General features: G+C 45.1%; 1 protein-coding gene across 1 annotated transcript in view; it reads right to left on the bottom strand.

Annotated features, from left to right (window-relative positions):
• Window positions 1-11237, bottom strand: part of clmpb (CXADR like membrane protein b) — a 70908-nt gene that overhangs the window by 21623 nt on the left and 38048 nt on the right. The gene's annotated exons all lie outside the window — the stretch shown is intronic.

An 11237-nucleotide genomic window follows, 5' to 3' on the forward strand; every position in this document is an offset into this window, starting at 1 on the left:
TGTCAGACGGGGACACTGGTGTCATCCCAGCTTGAGACACGAGACAGATGTTGCTGATAGGAAGCGAAACCACGCAGATAGAGGAAATGGAGACGCAAGGGGAGATATGACCCAGAATCCCAACCACTATCGGATGCTGAGATATGTCACCGCCGAACACTGAAGAGAGACAGAATAGGGATTGTGTTTACAGGGAATAAAGTTTGGCATAGGAGGCCGGAGAATATCATTATGATGATTTTTTTTGCTATCATATTCTTATTCACTGCAGCAGTTTTGGGGAGTTGTGGCTTGGTACACCGACATATGGACAATTCTGCTATAAAACTGAAGAGTCACTTGCTGCAATTTTCCAAACTAGCCCTGGCCCTCTTCCCTGTGATCACAGTATGTCAACAGTTTTGAGATCCGACCACACATCTTTTGTGATATCCAAAACTATTGCAAACATGAAATCATAATGACGCACACACACCCAAAACTCCCACAGTCTACTCGACGAAGAGCTTAGGTTGCAGAAAAAAAGTGGCAATAATTACAAGTGTGTGCACAAGCGAATGACTTTGGGCACTGGCCAGACTGTCAGGGTCTGTGTCTCAGTGGGGAAACAGCAAGGCTAATTTATTGGAGGATGGTGGACAGCCTGGCGGGCTTGAGTGGAATTAGCCAGAGGCGTCACAAGGGGTTTGCTGGAAGCTGAAACTATGGATGGTGTGGATGGTGTGTGTGTGTGTGTGTGTGTGTGTGTGTGTGTGTGTGTGTGTGTGTGTGTGCGTGCGTGCGTGCGTGTGTGTGTGTGTGTGTGTGTGTGTGTGTGTGTGTGCTTGTGCTATTAAGTGCATCGAGCGGGATGGGGCACTGGTGAGATATTCGACTCCCTCCACCTGGTTGAAAGACTGCACAATGCTGCAGAGCTCCACTGAGCTTACATGCTGAAAATATTTTTGGCTCTACAACATTTAACTTAACAACCTGCCTTTGATTTAATTGCTGAATGAGCCAATAGCTCCAGGGGATTCTGAGCGCTTAAAATAAAAGTTATCCAGCCTGGCAGATGCTCATTTGAAGTGAAATGTGCAGCCTGTGTAAATATTGTTCCTCCTTTTTATTACCATGCGACTTAATAGGTGCTCAGAAAGTTCTCCTATTTGCACAGCAATAACAAACATCATGGTGTGGGATACATATCTGAACTAACACTATTGACAGGTGTCATGACTGCGGTGGAGTGACTCAACCCAGAGATACTGACTGGAAGAATGCCTTTGTGCTCAGCAGACACAATCACATGCTGTCAAATGTTCCACAAGAGGCCATGTGAATGCATCAGCACTCACTGGGCGCCTGTCCACTTGTTCACTGGTCCACCCTCGCCGGGGCCAACACCCTGTCCCATAAGTGATCTTTGGGCCAGTGAAAATGTCAGCTCTGTGCTGTGAAACCAATGAGTCAGTGCTGATGCAGGACGCTGAGGCAAAGAGGGCCCTCACAGAAACCACTTCTCCCCACAGAGCTTCACTCATACAGATGGTGGATTTCAGCAGTTCTTCAAGTTTTGTTTGAGCTCTGTCACTACTTTGTGAGTCCTCCGCTACAAACCCGAGCTCCGGGTCACTCACTGTCAATCATATTTAAAGTTTCCAGTTGGTATTCACCAGTTGGACAGAGAGAGGGAGAGAGAATACTGTGCATTTGGCTGAGGGCCTCTGCGGCCCATTGGCAGCCCAGGAATGACACGACGAATTGCTGAGATCCTTCTGCTCTGTTGGCCCACCTACTCAGTTCAACTCATTAGTCAGCAGAAAAAATAAGGGCCACCCACCCTTCCTCACAGAGGAGCTCCTGCACCCTCAAGGTATCCCCGTTTATGACTTTTTAATGCAGCATTTGCAGGGTCATTCATCTTGTGGGCTCCCTGCCGATATTGGTGAGGATGTCAGAAAAGAGAGAGAGAGAGAGAGAGAGAGAGAAAGGGGGGCTTTGCAGCATAAAGGTTATTCAAGAATGCTCCAACCACATGTGTGTGCGCAGCTGGCTGGACCTAATGGCGCGAGTTAATGGTTGATGGTGGAACAGGGGTCTGCTGGGAGACCTGTGCCCACTGTCTTCCCTCAGCTCCCCAGGCTAGCCTCTGTAATCAGCACTCCCACACTCATCAGCAGCCCAGGGCTGAACCCGGCGCTGTGCAGCCGGCCTGATAAGAGCTCCCTGCTTCTTTCCTCACCTCTCACCTCATCCTTAACTGCCCACTGCTTCAACTGTGGGCTCTGTAAATGGAAGAGTTTACCTGAAAGATAGATAGGACCGAAGAGAGCGCAGAACTGGAATCTTTTTCTACAAAAAGTACTTGACTCTCCACTTGCTGACTTTAAATAGACCTCCAAAGAATGACTGGGGTCAGCTCACTCACTTCGGCATTGTTGGTGTCAGAAATGTGCTTCACTGTCAACAGTGAGGTTTTGAGGGCCATAAACTGTATGTATTTCACAGAAAAAAAATTGAAGTTAAATGTGTTGCATGTGTGACGGAAAGGAAATTGTATTGTTTTTTTTTTTTTACCAGAAAGAGTTGGCAGACAAGTCGGAGGGTTTTTTTGGTTGGTACACAGACACTGCTCCCCACTTTCACACTTGTTCATGGTCTTGCAGAGGGGCTTTTGTGCTGTGGAATAGATGACACAGTGCTCCCAAAATAAGCTCGCCTTGATGTGAGTTTGAGCTTGCATTTGGATTGGCCTCATTCACCGTGTGCACAGCTGGGATGGTTTGGACTGCAAGACCCCATCATTTGTGTCAACATCGGCTGGGAGACACAACAGAATTCATCTCTGTGGCAGCACTGTGCACACATTATGAACATTTTGTTTGGTTTTTGTGACCCTGGCTTTCGATTTGCAGTAAGGTGACCTAGAAACAATAAAAACTGCGGCCCAAAGTCGCTTCTGCCTGTATAACAGTGGGCTGTGTGCATTCACGTGTCTTTAAGAGATTGCAGAAGGACATGAGAGGGCCATCTAAATAAACATGGCTATCTTGAGGGAGAGATAAATGTGGAAAGGACTTGTGATATGGTAGCTGGCGCCATATCCTCCGTCCCTTTTTGTTTTCAATTGTGTCTTCTTTTCTCAGCTCTGTTTGGCTCAGCCTTATGCGTCCGTTTGAGGCGAAGTTCAGCCTTTACCCACAGAAAGAAAGGAAAGAAGCATATCACAATTAACAAAAGAAAGTGAGAGCTAACAGCAGAGGTTTAGAAAGAGAGAGTGTGAGAGAGACACATTTGACAAAGAGACAGAGTGAGAGGCTGGGGTGAAATATGGAGGAACCAATTTCTATGAAAAGGCCCTAGGGGGAGTTGTGCTCCAGTAAATCCGCCTTACAGAGCCCTGCAATCTCATTATAGTGTAGCCAGTGAGACGGACAGACAGACAAACAAGACAGGCCTGGATCTTTCTCACTGCCCAAAGTCAAGCCCCATATCCCCTCATTCAGCACATCAGCTCGGCTGGGGCCTATGCCATGTCCAAAGCTTATGACCTCTGGTATTCAAACACAGCAGATCAGAGGTGTGTGTGTGTGTGTGTGTGTGTGTGTGTGTGTGTGTGTGTGTGTGTGTGTGTGTGTGTGTGTGTGTGTGTGTGTGTGTGTGTGTGTGTCTGAGGGAGGGGTGGGGGAATGGTGCAATTTGAGCACTTATAATGTGGAGGAAGGATTATACCATCACAAAGGTGGTGTTGGACTCAGGTTAGCAGATGCACAAAAGAAAAGAAAAAGATTGGAGATAGCACTATTTTTTTTCCTCTGACAACGTCCTGCTGTGTGAATTCATGCTGCGTTTCCTGTAAAGAATACATGTGCACGCATCTACACTTCATGGTGTGTATGATGTATGCTAGATCTCAACACATGCTCTTTCGCAACGACACATTCCACTGCTGCCTCGCTGCATAACAGAGATGGAAGGGAACTGTCTCCTGACGACGGTAAATCAGTGCCTCGGCACACAAACCTATGATTTGGAGCACAGCTGTGTGAGACATACAGACTCAGGTCACATTTGACTGACATTTACAGCCTCATTGCAGTAGGCAAAAGTAACAATCATCTCCTGACAGTGCCAATCTGTGCCAGAACTGTCTATCTTGTGTCATTTGTGGCTTATCAAGGAACCAATTTCAATGCATACGCAGGGAAGTTTGGACTGTGATCTATATAAGACTTGATGCATGTAAGTGGCAAAATCTCACATAAATGCAAATACAATCGCTCCGTTCTTACTGCTGACAGAGAGCAATTTTTTTTAGCTGACTTGGGGACATCGTGAGAGCATAGGGCATGAGACAACAGGGAAATTCTCACAGCTCAGCGTGTTGCCTTAACGGCTGTGTCTTCCCCAACTCACAGCACTCCAATGCGACCTGAACTGGCTATTCAACTGCCCAAAAAAATCTACTATAAATACCACCGATGTGGCACAGATTTACAGATAGGTCACATGTTGGCCTTTCCTCTCCTCTGATATCTTTGAGGACTGAGGAATGCCAAAAAAAACAACAACCTCAGATGTCTCCGCAGACAAGAGGCCACCTCCGGTTGTTTGAAACGGTCCCCATGCAGGTTTTGTGAGAGTCCTTTATTCATACAGTCACAACTCCCTTTTTAATTGCAGCTTCTTAAGGAGTAAGGCTCTTTAAATGTACCAAGTTATCATGCCCCATTAAAACACATGTTTTGCATATGACACACTACACTGGTCTCCTTGTAGTTTCAAGGTCCAACTCATGAATATATTGCTGCTGTGAAAATCAAAGGGCCTGTTTTTTTTTTTCCTGACTAGAGGCTGGTTCTTTGAAGGGATAAAATCCCATAATCCTTCTTGCCTCACACCCAGCGACCGACGCTACCTTCTGCTGACATGGAGCTTTTGTCAGTAACACTTTACAATAAGGTACATAACAAGAAATGGAACCAAATAAGAGCTAACTGCTAATTAGCAACAGCTTACAAGAAGCTCCCGAATAACTCTTTCTTAAATATTAGTTGTTACTTATGTATGTATACGACATCATTCAACCTGACATTATTCCAAAGCGTTTAATAAACCCATCAGTCCAGTAGATGTTAACGTGTCGGTGTCACATTTTGCTGCACCGTGGTGTGAAAAGTAAAGTGCGACCATCAAAAACCATGTGGTTAGGGTGAGTAAAGGACCTGGTAAAGGGTGAAATAAGTAATTCATACATTACGTAAGTTAATTATGTTACGTTATGTGCATAACTTACTAGCGTTGCTTAAAAGAAATTCACATGGACTTTTGCAGACTGACGGACTTGAGCGAAATCCTGTGTTTGTTCCATCTAACGGACTAAACCTGACCTCGGTCACATGACCTCCTTCTCTGATCCTGGTCGTAAATGAGTGTCCTATTCACACCTGGGCGAGGCAAAACGTGACACTGACACTGTACCCTCTTGTGGGCTGACAGGTGTATTACACGTTGTGGCTGCGTGATTACCTCACTATTACCTGACCTCAAGGAAACCGGCTTATTTAACTGACAAGCAGCTAAATGAGCCCCATTATCAACAAATACAGCCACACTACATGGTAGCCAGATAACTATGGTAGGTTGCACTATTTTAACAGTAAATAATACTGAAGCAGAGTTACATTTGTTGTAACTTTGCATGATGCACCACCTTACTGAAGCAGACATGAAAAATACTCTAAACATCCATGTTTTTTTACACCATAATACTCATTAGTTATGTTCTATTTAGCATCAGAGTGTCGTCCATTTATATTTCCATCCTTTGTAGCACCATTAAATGTCAGGACCATTAGATAAATGAGCCAACTGAACCTTGGGAGGAAAACTTCTAAAAGTGTGGGCCATCCTGTCCATGCTCATCTTTGATAGTTTCAAAGGAACTCTGGCTGGGACAGTAATGGGTGGGTTTGAGGAGGAAAAGAAGGAGCAGAATCATTTCCACGATAAATCTCTTGGAGGAGGGAAGGCAAATGGGAAAAAAGAAGGAGGACCAATGGGAAAAGGGAAATGGAGATGAAATACCACAGAAGTCTGAATAATGTAAGGCCCTGTGGTAAATGCTCACCTTGTGCCGCTCTTATTGCCTTCATTAGCATCCCTTTCATGGCCTTGTCACTGCTGTCATGTCGAGCGATAGCAACGCCATCCCGCTGACAGATCCCCAAAATAGATCCGAAATTAGTTTCGCGACAAGCACTTTTAATTCCCCCAAAGTATTCTGCATTTTCCCTCAGCAAAATAAGGAACTAGGTAGGAGATGAGAAAAAAGCTAATTACACCGTTACCCAAGGGACAGAGAGAGTCAGTGAAACATGCTTACAGTGCTATGCACATCTTATCAACGAGGCATCTGGTGGCGTCACCCGCACTCATGGGTGTAGCTGTCCAAGATGCTACGGCTGCTCCATAAATCTTCTGGTTTTAGCCTGAAACTGTCCAAAGAGCACAAGAGTCTTTCTCATCAAGGGCTACATTTTGATCTGAAGTCCGAAGTCTCCACTGGGACATTTTCACCAAGGTGCTTGTCTACTCGCTTTTATCCTCTTTGTACAATTTTGGGTTAGTCTCTTAAAAAAAATAAAAAAGAAGATAAATACACGCAGACACTGTATATTCAAAGGGAAAGAGAACAGCAAACGGACTTTTAAGTCTTTCCACCTTTATGTGGCTTTGGTAGAAACAAAAAAATTCAGCCAAACATGTGACCCAGTGGAAAGAGTGACACGCAGAAGACAAACTCCAGTCTCTTTCTTTTTTTTCTTTTTTAAAAAATTAAAAACCAATTCACCATCTTGGAAAAGACAGTCCCTATTTAAAATGCTAATTACAGCCAGGCATTTCACAGACTTCAGCCCGACTTGCAGAATAATCTCCAGAAGCTTGTGTGGTGTTAAACTATTTACAGCTTCAAAAAACATCAGTCAAGACATTCTTCCTCCCTCAAATGTGTTCAGACTGTACGAGGTCCAAATGTCAAATGGTCTGTTTTGCACCAGATAACATGCTTCAGTTAAATGGGGCTTGGACAGTGACCTCTCTACGCAACAACAGATCCTCCCAACATCTGGCAAAGCATAAACAAACCGGCGTGTGTGTGGATATTCACTTTGTTCTGCATGAGCGTCTCCGTATCTGAGACTTTAAAGAAGCATGCAGCAAAGAGGAGAGGGAGTTAACGTCTTCAAGAAACTTATTACCAAGGTGACTGAAGCTGTATGAGAGAGAGAGAGAGAGAGAGAGAGAGAGAGAGAGAGAGAGAGAGAGAGTGTGTGTGTGTGTGTGTGTGTGTGTGTGTGTGTGTGTGTGTGTGTGTGTGTGTGTGTGTGGGTGTGTGTGTGTGTGTGTGGGTGTGTGTGTGTGTGTGTGTGTGTGTGGGTGTGTGTGTGTGTGTGTGTGTGTGTGTGTGGGTGTGGGTGTGTGGGTGTGGGTGTGTGCGTGTGTGTGGGTGTGTGTGTAAAGGGCACACCCTCCCTGCAGCTCACGAACGCAGCCTTGAATAAACCTGCTGTCCCCCACTGAGAAGACACAATTTAATGGAGGACAGAGGAGAGTGAGTCCTTTTTACATGTGAAGACACTCACAACAGATGCTTCATTCTGAAATGAAACGCTTTCTCTTTTGGCGAGGACGTTTTTGCTGAGACTCATTTTCACGAGCATGTGTCTGAGACTGAAAAGAAAACAATTGCTTGGTTTCATAGTGGTAAGTCAGCAATCTGGGACATCAAAAGAAAACAACTCCAAATCCAGTTCGAGAAATTAAATTTGCTTTGACAGAAATCAGATTTGTTTTCCCCTCATGAAACAAACTTTCTTTCTATTCCTGCAAAACAATTTTTATTTCCTTATTTCACTGTATTCAACAAACGTTTGTCCCAAGACTGATCTTATTCCTTGATCTGAGGCATTAAGGTGTTTGAGTTGGTAGGAGTTTGAGAAGAAAGTGAGAAATATTCATCACAGAGACCTCCAGTGTGCTGTAGGTGCAGACTCCACAGTATAGACATCTCAATGGAAGGCTGGTCTTTGCTGAGTTCAAGCTCTGCTTGACCCTGCATGCCTGACAGATGGTGCACAGAGAAACAAGATGAGCTGCATTCATTAAAACACTGAAGAAGACCGGTTTGCCTGCTGCTGATCAACTTAAAGCTTTCCTGTTGGGCATTGGTATGGTATGATATCAGATCAGCTAAGCACTGCTAGAGTCTGGACAGACGGGCTAGCCTTGATATAAACAGCCATAAAGCCCACAGTGCACACATAAACAACCTTTTTCTCCTACAGCTCTTCCTGGCACATCAGGTAACCGTGGGCGCAGCGCTCTGGTCGCAAAATGTTCCTCAATTTCCCGTTATTTATGTGGTCTAATCTCAATTTGTGGCTGGCAAGCATGTGAATGAACTCCTCTCACATTGTTGGAGTGGCTGGACATGGGCACTGACCTCAGCAGATCAATACTTAATAAGCTTTTGTGCTGCCAAGTCCATTTTGCTGCAATCTGCAATTTTTTATGTCCATTAGGTTGAAAATAGAGCTGACTAGGTGTATGGCCACAGGAAGTAGAATGCATCGCGGTCGCCCCGATGATGGATGCTTCACAGCAGTGCGAGACCGATGAAAACTTCAAATACTATCTACCTCATGCACTATAAAGTAATACACCCCTGGCTTTTATTAAATGCAATTCAATACCCCAGTCGTGTTTCAAAGAAGCATTTAACAACTTGTGGGAAGACAATAAAAGCCACAGCGGGCCACACGGTTAAGTTTGCTGGCACGTGACGAACAAGGAGAATGGGAGGAAAACAAGCCTCGAGCCAGCGCTATATTTGGAGCAGCAGTAAAGTTTAGCTTTAGAAGCAATGTAAGATACTTCCAATCTGGACATGTAAGCAGCACATTCTGGGAGCTCGTAGTCCGCGGTGTGTGGGGATTCTTCTCCTCCTCTTCCTCGCCTCTCTGCACACACAGATTTACTTCCATTATTTAGGTCACTGCGATTATTTGTCACTGTCTAAAGTCCAAGTTCACCTGGGGTTCGATGGCAAAGCCTCTCTCAGCAAAGACGTTAATTTACCTCGCTGGATCCACGAGAGAGTAGGAACTGAATAGAACAGAGCAGCTCCCATGTTGTACATTTCAGCGGCTAATTGAAAACAGACGGGACACTAACTCCCTCTCTCCATCCGCCCGGCGCTCGTGCGCTGCGTCACTGACATATTAGCGCTGTCGCCAGTCCTACGGTATGCATCTGACACGTCGTTTTACCTGATCGGTTAAGTGGAAAATAACAAAGCAGGGGACGCCTTATGACAGGGTGATATTGTTACAGCCACTAATGCCGTAGATGCTGCTGCAAAGGACATGAAGGTAACCTATCCGTTGAAGCCCTTGACTGGGAAGGACACGTCAATGGCTGCCATTTCCCCAGAGGTTAGCAGATGCGACGTCTGTTTTGGCAGCTGTATACCGAAAGGTGTTGACTGCTGGGGTAGCTGACAGAGCTGGTGTGGTGGCTGCGTAATAGCCAGGGAGGTCAACAGGGGCTGCGAGGCTTCCAGGAAAGGCCTCATTTTGGCTCATTTAGGAGAGCTAATGGAGCAACCTACCATCTGTCTTTATGATTAGCGAAGACCATTCATGCAGGACACTAAACCTACCACACACACCTACGATGTATTTCTACGCACAGTGGAACAAATACAAATATCCACAGTATGTTGTGCGCCTTTGGGCTCTATCTAATCAAAATTGCATATATCATGTTCGGGAAAGCATTCATTTTGATTTTGAAAAATAAAGCAAGGAGCATTAACTTGTTAAAGGTCAACCAAGAAAAGAAGAGAGTCACCACACAAAAGCAAGAGTCCTCTAAAGCTGTTTTCAAGTACACAAAGTTTGTGTTGAAGTCGCTCTTAACAGCGATACAACACACACACACACACACACTGGAATATAGATCTGCTTAGTGCATATGAGGGCTCATATGTTGTACGCTAATACAATATAATTTGGGTTGTCTTCCACCAAAAAGTCATGTGTATTGATGTATCCTTTGTTGGTTGGTGGAGGTGGGGGTTGTCTTCCTTCACCCCCTGGAGTCCTCCAGACAGCCATCTGATAATGCCTCAAAGAACAACTGTATGTGACCCCACAGGTTGCAGACCTCCTACTGTGACCTTTTGGTTTGGCCAAGCAGTATCACTCACATTTACATACACAGCCTTTTGTCTACACCTTAAGATTGGTAGTGATGGTACGACCTATATGTAAGTAATATGATATATATATATGTGTTGTATTGTTGTAAACATATCCTAGCACAGAAGCTCAACATACATACTGACTGTAAGCATTGTAGAACACATTGCTCATGCAGGAACTTATCACGTTGGGGTCACAGTGGGGTGCAACTCACTATCAGATCAAAAGGGGGATGTGGTTCAAACGGAGGACAGTGGAAAAGTACTGAGACAAACATACTATGCAAATGTTCCCGCCTCACTGTAGGTAACACCTCTTCCTATAGTATAAGTGTATGTGCCGGAAAGGGGGAAGTCAGAATCCAACAAAGAGACCTCAGGTTGATGTTGGGCTCTCCAAGATATCTTGTAAACTACGCTTAATAAAAATCAACTAAGACCGGTAAATGCCTAAAGACTGCTTCTATCAACGGACTCGGGGAAAACAATTGGGGACAACAATTTGAGATACAACAACACACACACACACACACACACACACACACACACACACGTCTCTAAACAAATACGCCTGCCCTTTGTGCTGCTCAGCACCACCACCCCCCCCCTCCTCCACCGTGTCTAGAAAAGGAATGCCCACGCGGCCACATCCGAGGGCGGAGAGAAGATTGAAACCAGATGAATGGAGTTCGGGTACAGCACGCTCGCCGGGGCCATATTTCACTCCCCGAAGCCTGATTAAAACGAGGTGCGGCACTAGCTGGGCCAAGGCAGCTTATTCTGGCTCGGGGAAGGACGTTTGCTTACACCCCGGGCAAGGAGGAAACAGGGCGAAGGTCACAACTAATGTCTCTGGAAATGTCTCACGTTATCCCAGAAAAGGTTTGACAAAGCACAATCTAAACTTTCACAGATTAAAAATAAATCCATAGTCTTCATTTAAAGATGCATTTGATTGACTTTCATTCTAAAACATTGAGGAATTGCG

This window comes from Embiotoca jacksoni, unplaced genomic scaffold (genome assembly GCF_022577435.1).
Source record: "Embiotoca jacksoni isolate LCO1_2020_lvr unplaced genomic scaffold, fEmbJac1.0.p SCAF_14, whole genome shotgun sequence".
In the NCBI taxonomy this organism is placed as follows: Eukaryota; Metazoa; Chordata; class Actinopteri; family Embiotocidae; genus Embiotoca; species Embiotoca jacksoni.